This window comes from Chiloscyllium punctatum, chromosome 31 (genome assembly GCF_047496795.1).
Source record: "Chiloscyllium punctatum isolate Juve2018m chromosome 31, sChiPun1.3, whole genome shotgun sequence".
Classification (NCBI taxonomy): domain Eukaryota; kingdom Metazoa; phylum Chordata; class Chondrichthyes; order Orectolobiformes; family Hemiscylliidae; genus Chiloscyllium; species Chiloscyllium punctatum.
Window position 1 is genome coordinate 61,434,303 of NC_092769.1, and position 13,803 is coordinate 61,448,105.

Sequence of the window (13,803 nt, forward strand, 5' to 3'; positions counted from 1 at the left end):
CTGAATATTCAGCAAGATCATCAGTTTCACTGCTTGACCTCGTTCACTTTGAAAGCTGATGAATTTCACCGAAAACTAAGAGCACACCTCACATTCAGATCACGTCTTCGCTAAGTCAGTTTACAAACTTCGAGGTTACCAAAAAAAACGCCAACTGCGGATGCTGGAAATCAGGAGCCAAGTCAGAAATTGCTGGGTAATTGCTCTGACAGCATGTGTGGAATGAAATCACACTTTAACGTTCGGGTCCGGAGATAAAGAGAAACTTCTTTCGCCAGAATGTGGTGAATCTGTGGAATTCATTGCCACCTGAAGGCTCTCATTGGAGGAAGCCAGGCCATTGATTATATTTAAAACAGAGACAGAGACGTTATTGAGGAGCAAGGGAATCAAAGGTTAGGGGGAGAAAGCGGGAAAATGGGATTGGAAAACCTATCGGCCGTATTGGCGGAGCAGAATCGATGGGCTGAGTGGCATAATTTCTGCTCCTCTGTCTTATGGACGTTTCCTCAGAACCAGTTTGATTTCTGATTTTATTCCAGGATACAAAACCGATTTGAAGAGAAAATTAGAAAGTTTAGAAATGATGTGAACTTTACTTTTCAAAGCTTTTGATTTCTTTTCAGACTGTGCTGAGTAGTTGAATTGATTCCCAAAACCCACAGAAATTTACATGGCACTGTCAGAGTCAGATTCACCTATTAACCACATCTGGGTTGAAATCATTTTGATCATTCAAGTTTACTTTATTGGTAATAGAAGAAAGAGAACAGTACAACACAGGAATAGGCCCCAACACAGGAATTCCCTGTAATTCCTGATGAACGGCTTTTGCCCGAAACGTCGATTCTCTTGCTCTTCGGATGCTGTTCCTTTCCAGCACCACACTCTCGACAATGAACATTGTTCCCCAGAGTCCAATATAAAGCAGTGACCATTATTACATTATTCTCCAGAATCCAATGTAAAATATTGAGGATCATTTCCCAGACGAGAATTTAAAACAATTTTGCTGTCTAGGATTGTTCAATACGTTCGCAGAAGTTGTATGACTCTGATATTTTACTTGTAAATTCTGCGTCCGATGTACTCTCTCACACTAGCTGCCTGAGGAAGGAGCGGGGCGCTGGACTCTTGCACTTTCAGATAAACCTATTGGACGACAACCTAGTGTTGTGTGATTTTTGACATTGTCCAATCCAGTCCAATGGCATCGTGGTTTGATGTCGGCGGGAACTGGGTAAAGATTGAAATATGGTAAAAACAATGACTGCAGATGCTGAAAACCAAATACTGGATTAGTGGTGCTGGAAGAGCACAGCAGTTCAGGCAGCATCAAACGAGCAGCGAAATCGACGTTTCGGGCAAAAGCCCTTCATCAGGAATGACTGAAATATGTCTTTTCAGTGAAAAGGGCATTTACCCTTCAGAATCAAAATTGCGTTGCTCATCATCTTAACTCATTTGATTCTGTGTTGTTGGCTGATCTGTTATTTTGCCGCTTTCCTTGATTACTTTCTTTCGTTTAATGTGAGAAAATTGCCCTTTTGTTATCCGCCTCCGTTGTCATTGAGGTTAATTTACAGGAGTGTGCTAAAGTGATTTCCAAGCGCACGCGAGCTAGGTAGGAGTCGAACCTACAATCTTCTGATCCGTAGTCAGACGCGTTATCCATTGCGCCACTAGCCCGCACGCTCAAAAGTCACTTGTTAGGACGAGTCCCCTCTGCAATTCTTTGGTCTTGATGATGAAATGAGTGGCAATCGTCAATCGACAAGCTGAATATTCAGCAAGATCATCAGTTTCACTGCTTGACCTCGTTCACTTTGAAAGCTGATGAATTTCACCGAAAACTAAGAGCACACCTCACATTCAGATCACGTCTTCGCTAAGTCAGTTTACAAACTTCGAGGTTACCAAAAAAAACGCCAACTGCGGATGCTGGAAATCAGGAGCCAAGTCAGAAATTGCTGGGTAATTGCTCTGACAGCATGTGTGGAATGAAATCACACTTTAACGTTCGGGTCCGGAGATAAAGAGAAACTTCTTTCGCCAGAATGTGGTGAATCTGTGGAATTCATTGCCACCTGAAGGCTCTCATTGGAGGAAGCCAGGCCATTGATTATATTTAAAACAGAGACAGAGACGTTATTGAGGAGCAAGGGAATCAAAGGTTAGGGGGAGAAAGCGGGAAAATGGGATTGGAAAACCTATCGGCCGTATTGGCGGAGCAGAATCGATGGGCTGAGTGGCATAATTTCTGCTCCTCTGTCTTATGGACGTTTCCTCAGAACCAGTTTGATTTCTGATTTTATTCCAGGATACAAAACCGATTTGAAGAGAAAATTAGAAAGTTTAGAAATGATGTGAACTTTACTTTTCAAAGCTTTTGATTTCTTTTCAGACTGTGCTGAGTAGTTGAATTGATTCCCAAAACCCACAGAAATTTACATGGCACTGTCAGAGTCAGATTCACCTATTAACCACATCTGGGTTGAAATCATTTTGATCATTCAAGTTTACTTTATTGGTAATAGAAGAAAGAGAACAGTACAACACAGGAATAGGCCCCAACACAGGAATTCCCTGTAATTCCTGATGAACGGCTTTTGCCCGAAACGTCGATTCTCTTGCTCTTCGGATGCTGTTCCTTTCCAGCACCACACTCTCGACAATGAACATTGTTCCCCAGAGTCCAATATAAAGCAGTGACCATTATTACATTATTCTCCAGAATCCAATGTAAAATATTGAGGATCATTTCCCAGACGAGAATTTAAAACAATTTTGCTGTCTAGGATTGTTCAATACGTTCGCAGAAGTTGTATGACTCTGATATTTTACTTGTAAATTCTGCGTCCGATGTACTCTCTCACACTAGCTGCCTGAGGAAGGAGCGGGGCGCTGGACTCTTGCACTTTCAGATAAACCTATTGGACGACAACCTAGTGTTGTGTGATTTTTGACATTGTCCAATCCAGTCCAATGGCATCGTGGTTTGATGTCGGCGGGAACTGGGTAAAGATTGAAATATGGTAAAAACAATGACTGCAGATGCTGAAAACCAAATACTGGATTAGTGGTGCTGGAAGAGCACAGCAGTTCAGGCAGCATCAAACGAGCAGCGAAATCGACGTTTCGGGCAAAAGCCCTTCATCAGGAATGACTGAAATATGTCTTTTCAGTGAAAAGGGCATTTACCCTTCAGAATCAAAATTGCGTTGCTCATCATCTTAACTCATTTGATTCTGTGTTGTTGGCTGATCTGTTATTTTGCCGCTTTCCTTGATTACTTTCTTTCGTTTAATGTGAGAAAATTGCCCTTTTGTTATCCGCCTCCGTTGTCATTGAGGTTAATTTACAGGAGTGTGCTAAAGTGATTTCCAAGCGCACGCGAGCTAGGTAGGAGTCGAACCTACAATCTTCTGATCCGTAGTCAGACGCGTTATCCATTGCGCCACTAGCCCGCACGCTCAAAAGTCACTTGTTAGGACGAGTCCCCTCTGCAATTCTTTGGTCTTGATGATGAAATGAGTGGCAATCGTCAATCGACAAGCTGAATATTCAGCAAGATCATCAGTTTCACTGCTTGACCTCGTTCACTTTGAAAGCTGATGAATTTCACCGAAAACTAAGAGCACACCTCACATTCAGATCACGTCTTCGCTAAGTCAGTTTACAAACTTCGAGGTTACCAAAAAAAACGCCAACTGCGGATGCTGGAAATCAGGAGCCAAGTCAGAAATTGCTGGGTAATTGGTCTGACAGCATGTGTGGAATGAAATCACACTTTAACGTTCGGGTCCGGAGATAAAGAGAAACTTCTTTCGCCAGAATGTGGTGAATCTGTGGAATTCATTGCCACCTGAAGGCTCTCATTGGAGGAAGCCAGGCCATTGATTATATTTAAAACAGAGACAGAGACGTTATTGAGGAGCAAGGGAATCAAAGGTTAGGGGGAGAAAGCGGGAAAATGGGATTGGAAAACCTATCGGCCGTATTGGCGGAGCAGAATCGATGGGCTGAGTGGCATAATTTCTGCTCCTCTGTCTTATGGACGTTTCCTCAGAACCAGTTTGATTTCTGATTTTATTCCAGGATACAAAACCGATTTGAAGAGAAAATTAGAAAGTTTAGAAATGATGTGAACTTTACTTTTCAAAGCTTTTGATTTCTTTTCAGACTGTGCTGAGTAGTTGAATTGATTCCCAAAACCCACAGAAATTTACATGGCACTGTCAGAGTCAGATTCACCTATTAACCACATCTGGGTTGAAATCATTTTGATCATTCAAGTTTACTTTATTGGTAATAGAAGAAAGAGAACAGTACAACACAGGAATAGGCCCCAACACAGGAATTCCCTGTAATTCCTGATGAACGGCTTTTGCCCGAAACGTCGATTCTCTTGCTCTTCGGATGCTGTTCCTTTCCAGCACCACACTCTCGACAATGAACATTGTTCCCCAGAGTCCAATATAAAGCAGTGACCATTATTACATTATTCTCCAGAATCCAATGTAAAATATTGAGGATCATTTCCCAGACGAGAATTTAAAACAATTTTGCTGTCTAGGATTGTTCAATACGTTCGCAGAAGTTGTATGACTCTGATATTTTACTTGTAAATTCTGCGTCCGATGTACTCTCTCACACTAGCTGCCTGAGGAAGGAGCGGGGCGCTGGACTCTTGCACTTTCAGATAAACCTATTGGACGACAACCTAGTGTTGTGTGATTTTTGACATTGTCCAATCCAGTCCAATGGCATCGTGGTTTGATGTCGGCGGGAACTGGGTAAAGATTGAAATATGGTAAAAACAATGACTGCAGATGCTGAAAACCAAATACTGGATTAGTGGTGCTGGAAGAGCACAGCAGTTCAGGCAGCATCAAACGAGCAGCGAAATCGACGTTTCGGGCAAAAGCCCTTCATCAGGAATGACTGAAATATGTCTTTTCAGTGAAAAGGGCATTTACCCTTCAGAATCAAAATTGCGTTGCTCATCATCTTAACTCATTTGATTCTGTGTTGTTGGCTGATCTGTTATTTTGCCGCTTTCCTTGATTACTTTCTTTCGTTTAATGTGAGAAAATTGCCCTTTTGTTATCCGCCTCCGTTGTCATTGAGGTTAATTTACAGGAGTGTGCTAAAGTGATTTCCAAGCGCACGCGAGCTAGGTAGGAGTCGAACCTACAATCTTCTGATCCGTAGTCAGACGCGTTATCCATTGCGCCACTAGCCCGCACGCTCAAAAGTCACTTGTTAGGACGAGTCCCCTCTGCAATTCTTTGGTCTTGATGATGAAATGAGTGGCAATCGTCAATCGACAAGCTGAATATTCAGCAAGATCATCAGTTTCACTGCTTGACCTCGTTCACTTTGAAAGCTGATGAATTTCACCGAAAACTAAGAGCACACCTCACATTCAGATCACGTCTTCGCTAAGTCAGTTTACAAACTTCGAGGTTACCAAAAAAAACGCCAACTGCGGATGCTGGAAATCAGGAGCCAAGTCAGAAATTGCTGGGTAATTGGTCTGACAGCATGTGTGGAATGAAATCACACTTTAACGTTCGGGTCCGGAGATAAAGAGAAACTTCTTTCGCCAGAATGTGGTGAATCTGTGGAATTCATTGCCACCTGAAGGCTCTCATTGGAGGAAGCCAGGCCATTGATTATATTTAAAACAGAGACAGAGACGTTATTGAGGAGCAAGGGAATCAAAGGTTAGGGGGAGAAAGCGGGAAAATGGGATTGGAAAACCTATCGGCCGTATTGGCGGAGCAGAATCGATGGGCTGAGTGGCATAATTTCTGCTCCTCTGTCTTATGGACGTTTCCTCAGAACCAGTTTGATTTCTGATTTTATTCCAGGATACAAAACCGATTTGAAGAGAAAATTAGAAAGTTTAGAAATGATGTGAACTTTACTTTTCAAAGCTTTTGATTTCTTTTCAGACTGTGCTGAGTAGTTGAATTGATTCCCAAAACCCACAGAAATTTACATGGCACTGTCAGAGTCAGATTCACCTATTAACCACATCTGGGTTGAAATCATTTTGATCATTCAAGTTTACTTTATTGGTAATAGAAGAAAGAGAACAGTACAACACAGGAATAGGCCCCAGCACAGGAATTCCCTGTAATTCCTGATGAACGGCTTTTGCCCGAAACGTCGATTCTCTTGCTCTTCGGATGCTGTTCCTTTCCAGCACCACACTCTCGACAATGAACATTGTTCCCCAGAGTCCAATATAAAGCAGTGACCATTATTACATTATTCTCCAGAATCCAATGTAAAATATTGAGGATCATTTCCCAGACGAGAATTTAAAACAATTTTGCTGTCTAGGATTGTTCAATACGTTCGCAGAAGTTGTATGACTCTGATATTTTACTTGTAAATTCTGCGTCCGATGTACTCTCTCACACTAGCTGCCTGAGGAAGGAGCGGGGCGCTGGACTCTTGCACTTTCAGATAAACCTATTGGACGACAACCTAGTGTTGTGTGATTTTTGACATTGTCCAATCCAGTCGAATGGCATCGTGGTTTGATGTCGGCGGGAACTGGGTAAAGATTGAAATATGGTAAAAACAATGACTGCAGATGCTGAAAACCAAATACTGGATTAGTGGTGCTGGAAGAGCACAGCAGTTCAGGCAGCATCAAACGAGCAGCGAAATCGACGTTTCGGGCAAAAGCCCTTCATCAGGAATGACTGAAATATGTCTTTTCAGTGAAAAGGGCATTTACCCTTCAGAATCAAAATTGCGTTGCTCATCATCTTAACTCATTTGATTCTGTGTTGTTGGCTGATCTGTTATTTTGCCGCTTTCCTTGATTACTTTCTTTCGTTTAATGTGAGAAAATTGCCCTTTTGTTATCCGCCTCCGTTGTCATTGAGGTTAATTTACAGGAGTGTGCTAAAGTGATTTCCAAGCGCACGCGAGCTAGGTAGGAGTCGAACCTACAATCTTCTGATCCGTAGTCAGACGCGTTATCCATTGCGCCACTAGCCCGCACGCTCAAAAGTCACTTGTTAGGACGAGTCCCCTCTGCAATTCTTTGGTCTTGATGATGAAATGAGTGGCAATCGTCAATCGACAAGCTGAATATTCAGCAAGATCATCAGTTTCACTGCTTGACCTCGTTCACTTTGAAAGCTGATGAATTTCACCGAAAACTAAGAGCACACCTCACATTCAGATCACGTCTTCGCTAAGTCAGTTTACAAACTTCGAGGTTACCAAAAAAAACGCCAACTGCGGATGCTGGAAATCAGGAGCCAAGTCAGAAATTGCTGGGTAATTGCTCTGACAGCATGTGTGGAATGAAATCACACTTTAACGTTCGGGTCCGGAGATAAAGAGAAACTTCTTTCGCCAGAATGTGGTGAATCTGTGGAATTCATTGCCACCTGAAGGCTCTCATTGGAGGAAGCCAGGCCATTGATTATATTTAAAACAGAGACAGAGACGTTATTGAGGAGCAAGGGAATCAAAGGTTAGGGGGAGAAAGCGGGAAAATGGGATTGGAAAACCTATCGGCCGTATTGGCGGAGCAGAATCGATGGGCTGAGTGGCATAATTTCTGCTCCTCTGTCTTATGGACGTTTCCTCAGAACCAGTTTGATTTCTGATTTTATTCCAGGATACAAAACCGATTTGAAGAGAAAATTAGAAAGTTTAGAAATGATGTGAACTTTACTTTTCAAAGCTTTTGATTTCTTTTCAGACTGTGCTGAGTAGTTGAATTGATTCCCAAAACCCACAGAAATTTACATGGCACTGTCAGAGTCAGATTCACCTATTAACCACATCTGGGTTGAAATCATTTTGATCATTCAAGTTTACTTTATTGGTAATAGAAGAAAGAGAACAGTACAACACAGGAATAGGCCCCAACACAGGAATTCCCTGTAATTCCTGATGAACGGCTTTTGCCCGAAACGTCGATTCTCTTGCTCTTCGGATGCTGTTCCTTTCCAGCACCACACTCTCGACAATGAACATTGTTCCCCAGAGTCCAATATAAAGCAGTGACCATTATTACATTATTCTCCAGAATCCAATGTAAAATATTGAGGATCATTTCCCAGACGAGAATTTAAAACAATTTTGCTGTCTAGGATTGTTCAATACGTTCGCAGAAGTTGTATGACTCTGATATTTTACTTGTAAATTCTGCGTCCGATGTACTCTCTCACACTAGCTGCCTGAGGAAGGAGCGGGGCGCTGGACTCTTGCACTTTCAGATAAACCTATTGGACGACAACCTAGTGTTGTGTGATTTTTGACATTGTCCAATCCAGTCCAATGGCATCGTGGTTTGATGTCGGCGGGAACTGGGTAAAGATTGAAATATGGTAAAAACAATGACTGCAGATGCTGAAAACCAAATACTGGATTAGTGGTGCTGGAAGAGCACAGCAGTTCAGGCAGCATCAAACGAGCAGCGAAATCGACGTTTCGGGCAAAAGCCCTTCATCAGGAATGACTGAAATATGTCTTTTCAGTGAAAAGGGCATTTACCCTTCAGAATCAAAATTGCGTTGCTCATCATCTTAACTCATTTTATTCTGTGTTGTTGGCTGATCTGTTATTTTGCCGCTTTCCTTGATTACTTTCTTTCGTTTAATGTGAGAAAATTGCCCTTTTGTTATCCGCCTCCGTTGTCATTGAGGTTAATTTACAGGAGTGTGCTAAAGTGATTTCCAAGCGCACGCGAGCTAGGTAGGAGTCGAACCTACAATCTTCTGATCCGTAGTCAGACGCGTTATCCATTGCGCCACTAGCCCGCACGCTCAAAAGTCACTTGTTAGGACGAGTCCCCTCTGCAATTCTTTGGTCTTGATGATGAAATGAGTGGCAATCGTCAATCGACAAGCTGAATATTCAGCAAGATCATCAGTTTCACTGCTTGACCTCGTTCACTTTGAAAGCTGATGAATTTCACCGAAAACTAAGAGCACACCTCACATTCAGATCACGTCTTCGCTAAGTCAGTTTACAAACTTCGAGGTTACCAAAAAAAACGCCAACTGCGGATGCTGGAAATCAGGAGCCAAGTCAGAAATTGCTGGGTAATTGGTCTGACAGCATGTGTGGAATGAAATCACACTTTAACGTTCGGGTCCGGAGATAAAGAGAAACTTCTTTCGCCAGAATGTGGTGAATCTGTGGAATTCATTGCCACCTGAAGGCTCTCATTGGAGGAAGCCAGGCCATTGATTATATTTAAAACAGAGACAGAGACGTTATTGAGGAGCAAGGGAATCAAAGGTTAGGGGGAGAAAGCGGGAAAATGGGATTGGAAAACCTATCGGCCGTATTGGCGGAGCAGAATCGATGGGCTGAGTGGCATAATTTCTGCTCCTCTGTCTTATGGACGTTTCCTCAGAACCAGTTTGATTTCTGATTTTATTCCAGGATACAAAACCGATTTGAAGAGAAAATTAGAAAGTTTAGAAATGATGTGAACTTTACTTTTCAAAGCTTTTGATTTCTTTTCAGACTGTGCTGAGTAGTTGAATTGATTCCCAAAACCCACAGAAATTTACATGGCACTGTCAGAGTCAGATTCACCTATTAACCACATCTGGGTTGAAATCATTTTGATCATTCAAGTTTACTTTATTGGTAATAGAAGAAAGAGAACAGTACAACACAGGAATAGGCCCCAACACAGGAATTCCCTGTAATTCCTGATGAACGGCTTTTGCCCGAAACGTCGATTCTCTTGCTCTTCGGATGCTGTTCCTTTCCAGCACCACACTCTCGACAATGAACATTGTTCCCCAGAGTCCAATATAAAGCAGTGACCATTATTACATTATTCTCCAGAATCCAATGTAAAATATTGAGGATCATTTCCCAGACGAGAATTTAAAACAATTTTGCTGTCTAGGATTGTTCAATACGTTCGCAGAAGTTGTATGACTCTGATATTTTACTTGTAAATTCTGCGTCCGATGTACTCTCTCACACTAGCTGCCTGAGGAAGGAGCGGGGCGCTGGACTCTTGCACTTTCAGATAAACCTATTGGACGACAACCTAGTGTTGTGTGATTTTTGACATTGTCCAATCCAGTCCAATGGCATCGTGGTTTGATGTCGGCGGGAACTGGGTAAAGATTGAAATATGGTAAAAACAATGACTGCAGATGCTGAAAACCAAATACTGGATTAGTGGTGCTGGAAGAGCACAGCAGTTCAGGCAGCATCAAACGAGCAGCGAAATCGACGTTTCGGGCAAAAGCCCTTCATCAGGAATGACTGAAATATGTCTTTTCAGTGAAAAGGGCATTTACCCTTCAGAATCAAAATTGCGTTGCTCATCATCTTAACTCATTTGATTCTGTGTTGTTGGCTGATCTGTTATTTTGCCGCTTTCCTTGATTACTTTCTTTCGTTTAATGTGAGAAAATTTCCCTTTTGTTATCCGCCTCCGTTGTCATTGAGGTTAATTTACAGGAGTGTGCTAAAGTGATTTCCAAGCGCACGCGAGCTAGGTAGGAGTCGAACCTACAATCTTCTGATCCTTAGTCAGACGCGTTATCCATTGCGCCACTAGCCCGCACGCTCAAAAGTCACTTGTTAGGACGAGTCCCCTCTGCAATTCTTTGGTCTTGATGATGAAATGAGTGGCAATCGTCAATCGACAAGCTGAATATTCAGCAAGATCATCAGTTTCACTGCTTGACCTCGTTCACTTTGAAAGCTGATGAATTTCACCGAAAACTAAGAGCACACCTCACATTCAGATCACGTCTTCGCTAAGTCAGTTTACAAACTTCGAGGTTACCAAAAAAAACGCCAACTGCGGATGCTGGAAATCAGGAGCCAAGTCAGAAATTGCTGGGTAATTGCTCTGACAGCATGTGTGGAATGAAATCACACTTTAACGTTCGGGTCCGGAGATAAAGAGAAACTTCTTTCGCCAGAATGTGGTGAATCTGTGGAATTCATTGCCACCTGAAGGCTCTCATTGGAGGAAGCCAGGCCATTGATTATATTTAAAACAGAGACAGAGACGTTATTGAGGAGCAAGGGAATCAAAGGTTAGGGGGAGAAAGCGGGAAAATGGGATTGGAAAACCTATCGGCCGTATTGGCGGAGCAGAATCGATGGGCTGAGTGGCATAATTTCTGCTCCTCTGTCTTATGGACGTTTCCTCAGAACCAGTTTGATTTCTGATTTTATTCCAGGATACAAAACCGATTTGAAGAGAAAATTAGAAAGTTTAGAAATGATGTGAACTTTACTTTTCAAAGCTTTTGATTTCTTTTCAGACTGTGCTGAGTAGTTGAATTGATTCCCAAAACCCACAGAAATTTACATGGCACTGTCAGAGTCAGATTCACCTATTAACCACATCTGGGTTGAAATCATTTTGATCATTCAAGTTTACTTTATTGGTAATAGAAGAAAGAGAACAGTACAACACAGGAATAGGCCCCAACACAGGAATTCCCTGTAATTCCTGATGAACGGCTTTTGCCCGAAACGTCGATTCTCTTGCTCTTCGGATGCTGTTCCTTTCCAGCACCACACTCTCGACAATGAACATTGTTCCCCAGAGTCCAATATAAAGCAGTGACCATTATTACATTATTCTCCAGAATCCAATGTAAAATATTGAGGATCATTTCCCAGACGAGAATTTAAAACAATTTTGCTGTCTAGGATTGTTCAATACGTTCGCAGAAGTTGTATGACTCTGATATTTTACTTGTAAATTCTGCGTCCGATGTACTCTCTCACACTAGCTGCCTGAGGAAGGAGCGGGGCGCTGGACTCTTGCACTTTCAGATAAACCTATTGGACGACAACCTAGTGTTGTGTGATTTTTGACATTGTCCAATCCAGTCCAATGGCATCGTGGTTTGATGTCGGCGGGAACTGGGTAAAGATTGAAATATGGTAAAAACAATGACTGCAGATGCTGAAAACCAAATACTGGATTAGTGGTGCTGGAAGAGCACAGCAGTTCAGGCAGCATCAAACGAGCAGCGAAATCGACGTTTCGGGCAAAAGCCCTTCATCAGGAATGACTGAAATATGTCTTTTCAGTGAAAAGGGCATTTACCCTTCAGAATCAAAATTGCGTTGCTCATCATCTTAACTCATTTGATTCTGTGTTGTTGGCTGATCTGTTATTTTGCCGCTTTCCTTGATTACTTTCTTTCGTTTAATGTGAGAAAATTGCCCTTTTGTTATCCGCCTCCGTTGTCATTGAGGTTAATTTACAGGAGTGTGCTAAAGTGATTTCCAAGCGCACGCGAGCTAGGTAGGAGTCGAAGCTACAATCTTCTGATCCGTAGTCAGACGCGTTATCCATTGCGCCACTAGCCCGCACGCTCAAAAGTCACTTGTTAGGACGAGTCCCCTCTGCAATTCTTTGGTCTTGATGATGAAATGAGTGGCAATCGTCAATCGACAAGCTGAATATTCAGCAAGATCATCAGTTTCACTGCTTGACCTCGTTCACTTTGAAAGCTGATGAATTTCACCGAAAACTAAGAGCACACCTCACATTCAGATCACGTCTTCGCTAAGTCAGTTTACAAACTTCGAGGTTACCAAAAAAAACGCCAACTGCGGATGCTGGAAATCAGGAGCCAAGTCAGAAATTGCTGGGTAATTGCTCTGACAGCATGTGTGGAATGAAATCACACTTTAACGTTCGGGTCCGGAGATAAAGAGAAACTTCTTTCGCCAGAATGTGGTGAATCTGTGGAATTCATTGCCACCTGAAGGCTCTCATTGGAGGAAGCCAGGCCATTGATTATATTTAAAACAGAGACAGAGACGTTATTGAGGAGCAAGGGAATCAAAGGTTAGGGGGAGAAAGCGGGAAAATGGGATTGGAAAACCTATCGGCCGTATTGGCGGAGCAGAATCGATGGGCTGAGTGGCATAATTTCTGCTCCTCTGTCTTATGGACGTTTCCTCAGAACCAGTTTGATTTCTGATTTTATTCCAGGATACAAAACCGATTTGAAGAGAAAATTAGAAAGTTTAGAAATGATGTGAACTTTACTTTTCAAAGCTTTTGATTTCTTTTCAGACTGTGCTGAGTAGTTGAATTGATTCCCAAAACCCACAGAAATTTACATGGCACTGTCAGAGTCAGATTCACCTATTAACCACATCTGGGTTGAAATCATTTTGATCATTCAAGTTTACTTTATTGGTAATAGAAGAAAGAGAACAGTACAACACAGGAATAGGCCCCAACACAGGAATTCCCTGTAATTCCTGATGAACGGCTTTTGCCCGAAACGTCGATTCTCTTGCTCTTCGGATGCTGTTCCTTTCCAGCACCACACTCTCGACAATGAACATTGTTCCCCAGAGTCCAATATAAAGCAGTGACCATTATTACATTATTCTCCAGAATCCAATGTAAAATATTGAGGATCATTTCCCAGACGAGAATTTAAAACAATTTTGCTGTCTAGGATTGTTCAATACGTTCGCAGAAGTTGTATGACTCTGATATTTTACTTGTAAATTCTGCGTCCGATGTACTCTCTCACACTAGCTGCCTGAGGAAGGAGCGGGGCGCTGGACTCTTGCACTTTCAGATAAACCTATTGGACGACAACCTAGTGTTGTGTGATTTTTGACATTGTCCAATCCAGTCCAATGGCATCGTGGTTTGATGTCGGCGGGAACTGGGTAAAGATTGAAATATGGTAAAAACAATGACTGCAGATGCTGAAAACCAAATACTGGATTAGTGGTGCTGGAAGAGCACAGCAGTTCAGGCAGCATCAAACGAGCAGCGAAATCGAC

The 13,803-nt window shown here is 42.3% G+C and overlaps 7 non-coding genes across 7 annotated transcripts; all 7 read right to left on the reverse strand.

The window, feature by feature from the left end:
• Window positions 1-1,616: 1,616 nt before the first annotated feature.
• On the reverse strand, window positions 1,617-1,689 carry trnar-acg (transfer RNA arginine (anticodon ACG)). The gene has a single exon. It is a non-coding gene; the product is annotated as a tRNA-Arg (tRNA).
• Window positions 1,690-3,394: 1,705 nt separating this feature from the next.
• Window positions 3,395-3,467, reverse strand: trnar-acg (transfer RNA arginine (anticodon ACG)). The gene has a single exon. It is a non-coding gene; the product is annotated as a tRNA-Arg (tRNA).
• Window positions 3,468-5,172: 1,705 nt separating this feature from the next.
• On the reverse strand, window positions 5,173-5,245 carry trnar-acg (transfer RNA arginine (anticodon ACG)). Its single transcript has one exon. It is a non-coding gene; the product is annotated as a tRNA-Arg (tRNA).
• A 1,705-nt stretch (window positions 5,246-6,950) lies between these two features.
• trnar-acg (transfer RNA arginine (anticodon ACG)) lies at window positions 6,951-7,023 on the reverse strand. Its single transcript has one exon. It is a non-coding gene; the product is annotated as a tRNA-Arg (tRNA).
• Window positions 7,024-8,728: 1,705 nt separating this feature from the next.
• trnar-acg (transfer RNA arginine (anticodon ACG)) lies at window positions 8,729-8,801 on the reverse strand. The gene has a single exon. It is a non-coding gene; the product is annotated as a tRNA-Arg (tRNA).
• Window positions 8,802-10,506: 1,705 nt separating this feature from the next.
• trnal-aag (transfer RNA leucine (anticodon AAG)) lies at window positions 10,507-10,579 on the reverse strand. The gene has a single exon. It is a non-coding gene; the product is annotated as a tRNA-Leu (tRNA).
• A 1,705-nt stretch (window positions 10,580-12,284) lies between these two features.
• trnar-acg (transfer RNA arginine (anticodon ACG)) lies at window positions 12,285-12,357 on the reverse strand. The gene has a single exon. It is a non-coding gene; the product is annotated as a tRNA-Arg (tRNA).
• Window positions 12,358-13,803: the final 1,446 nt, after the last annotated feature.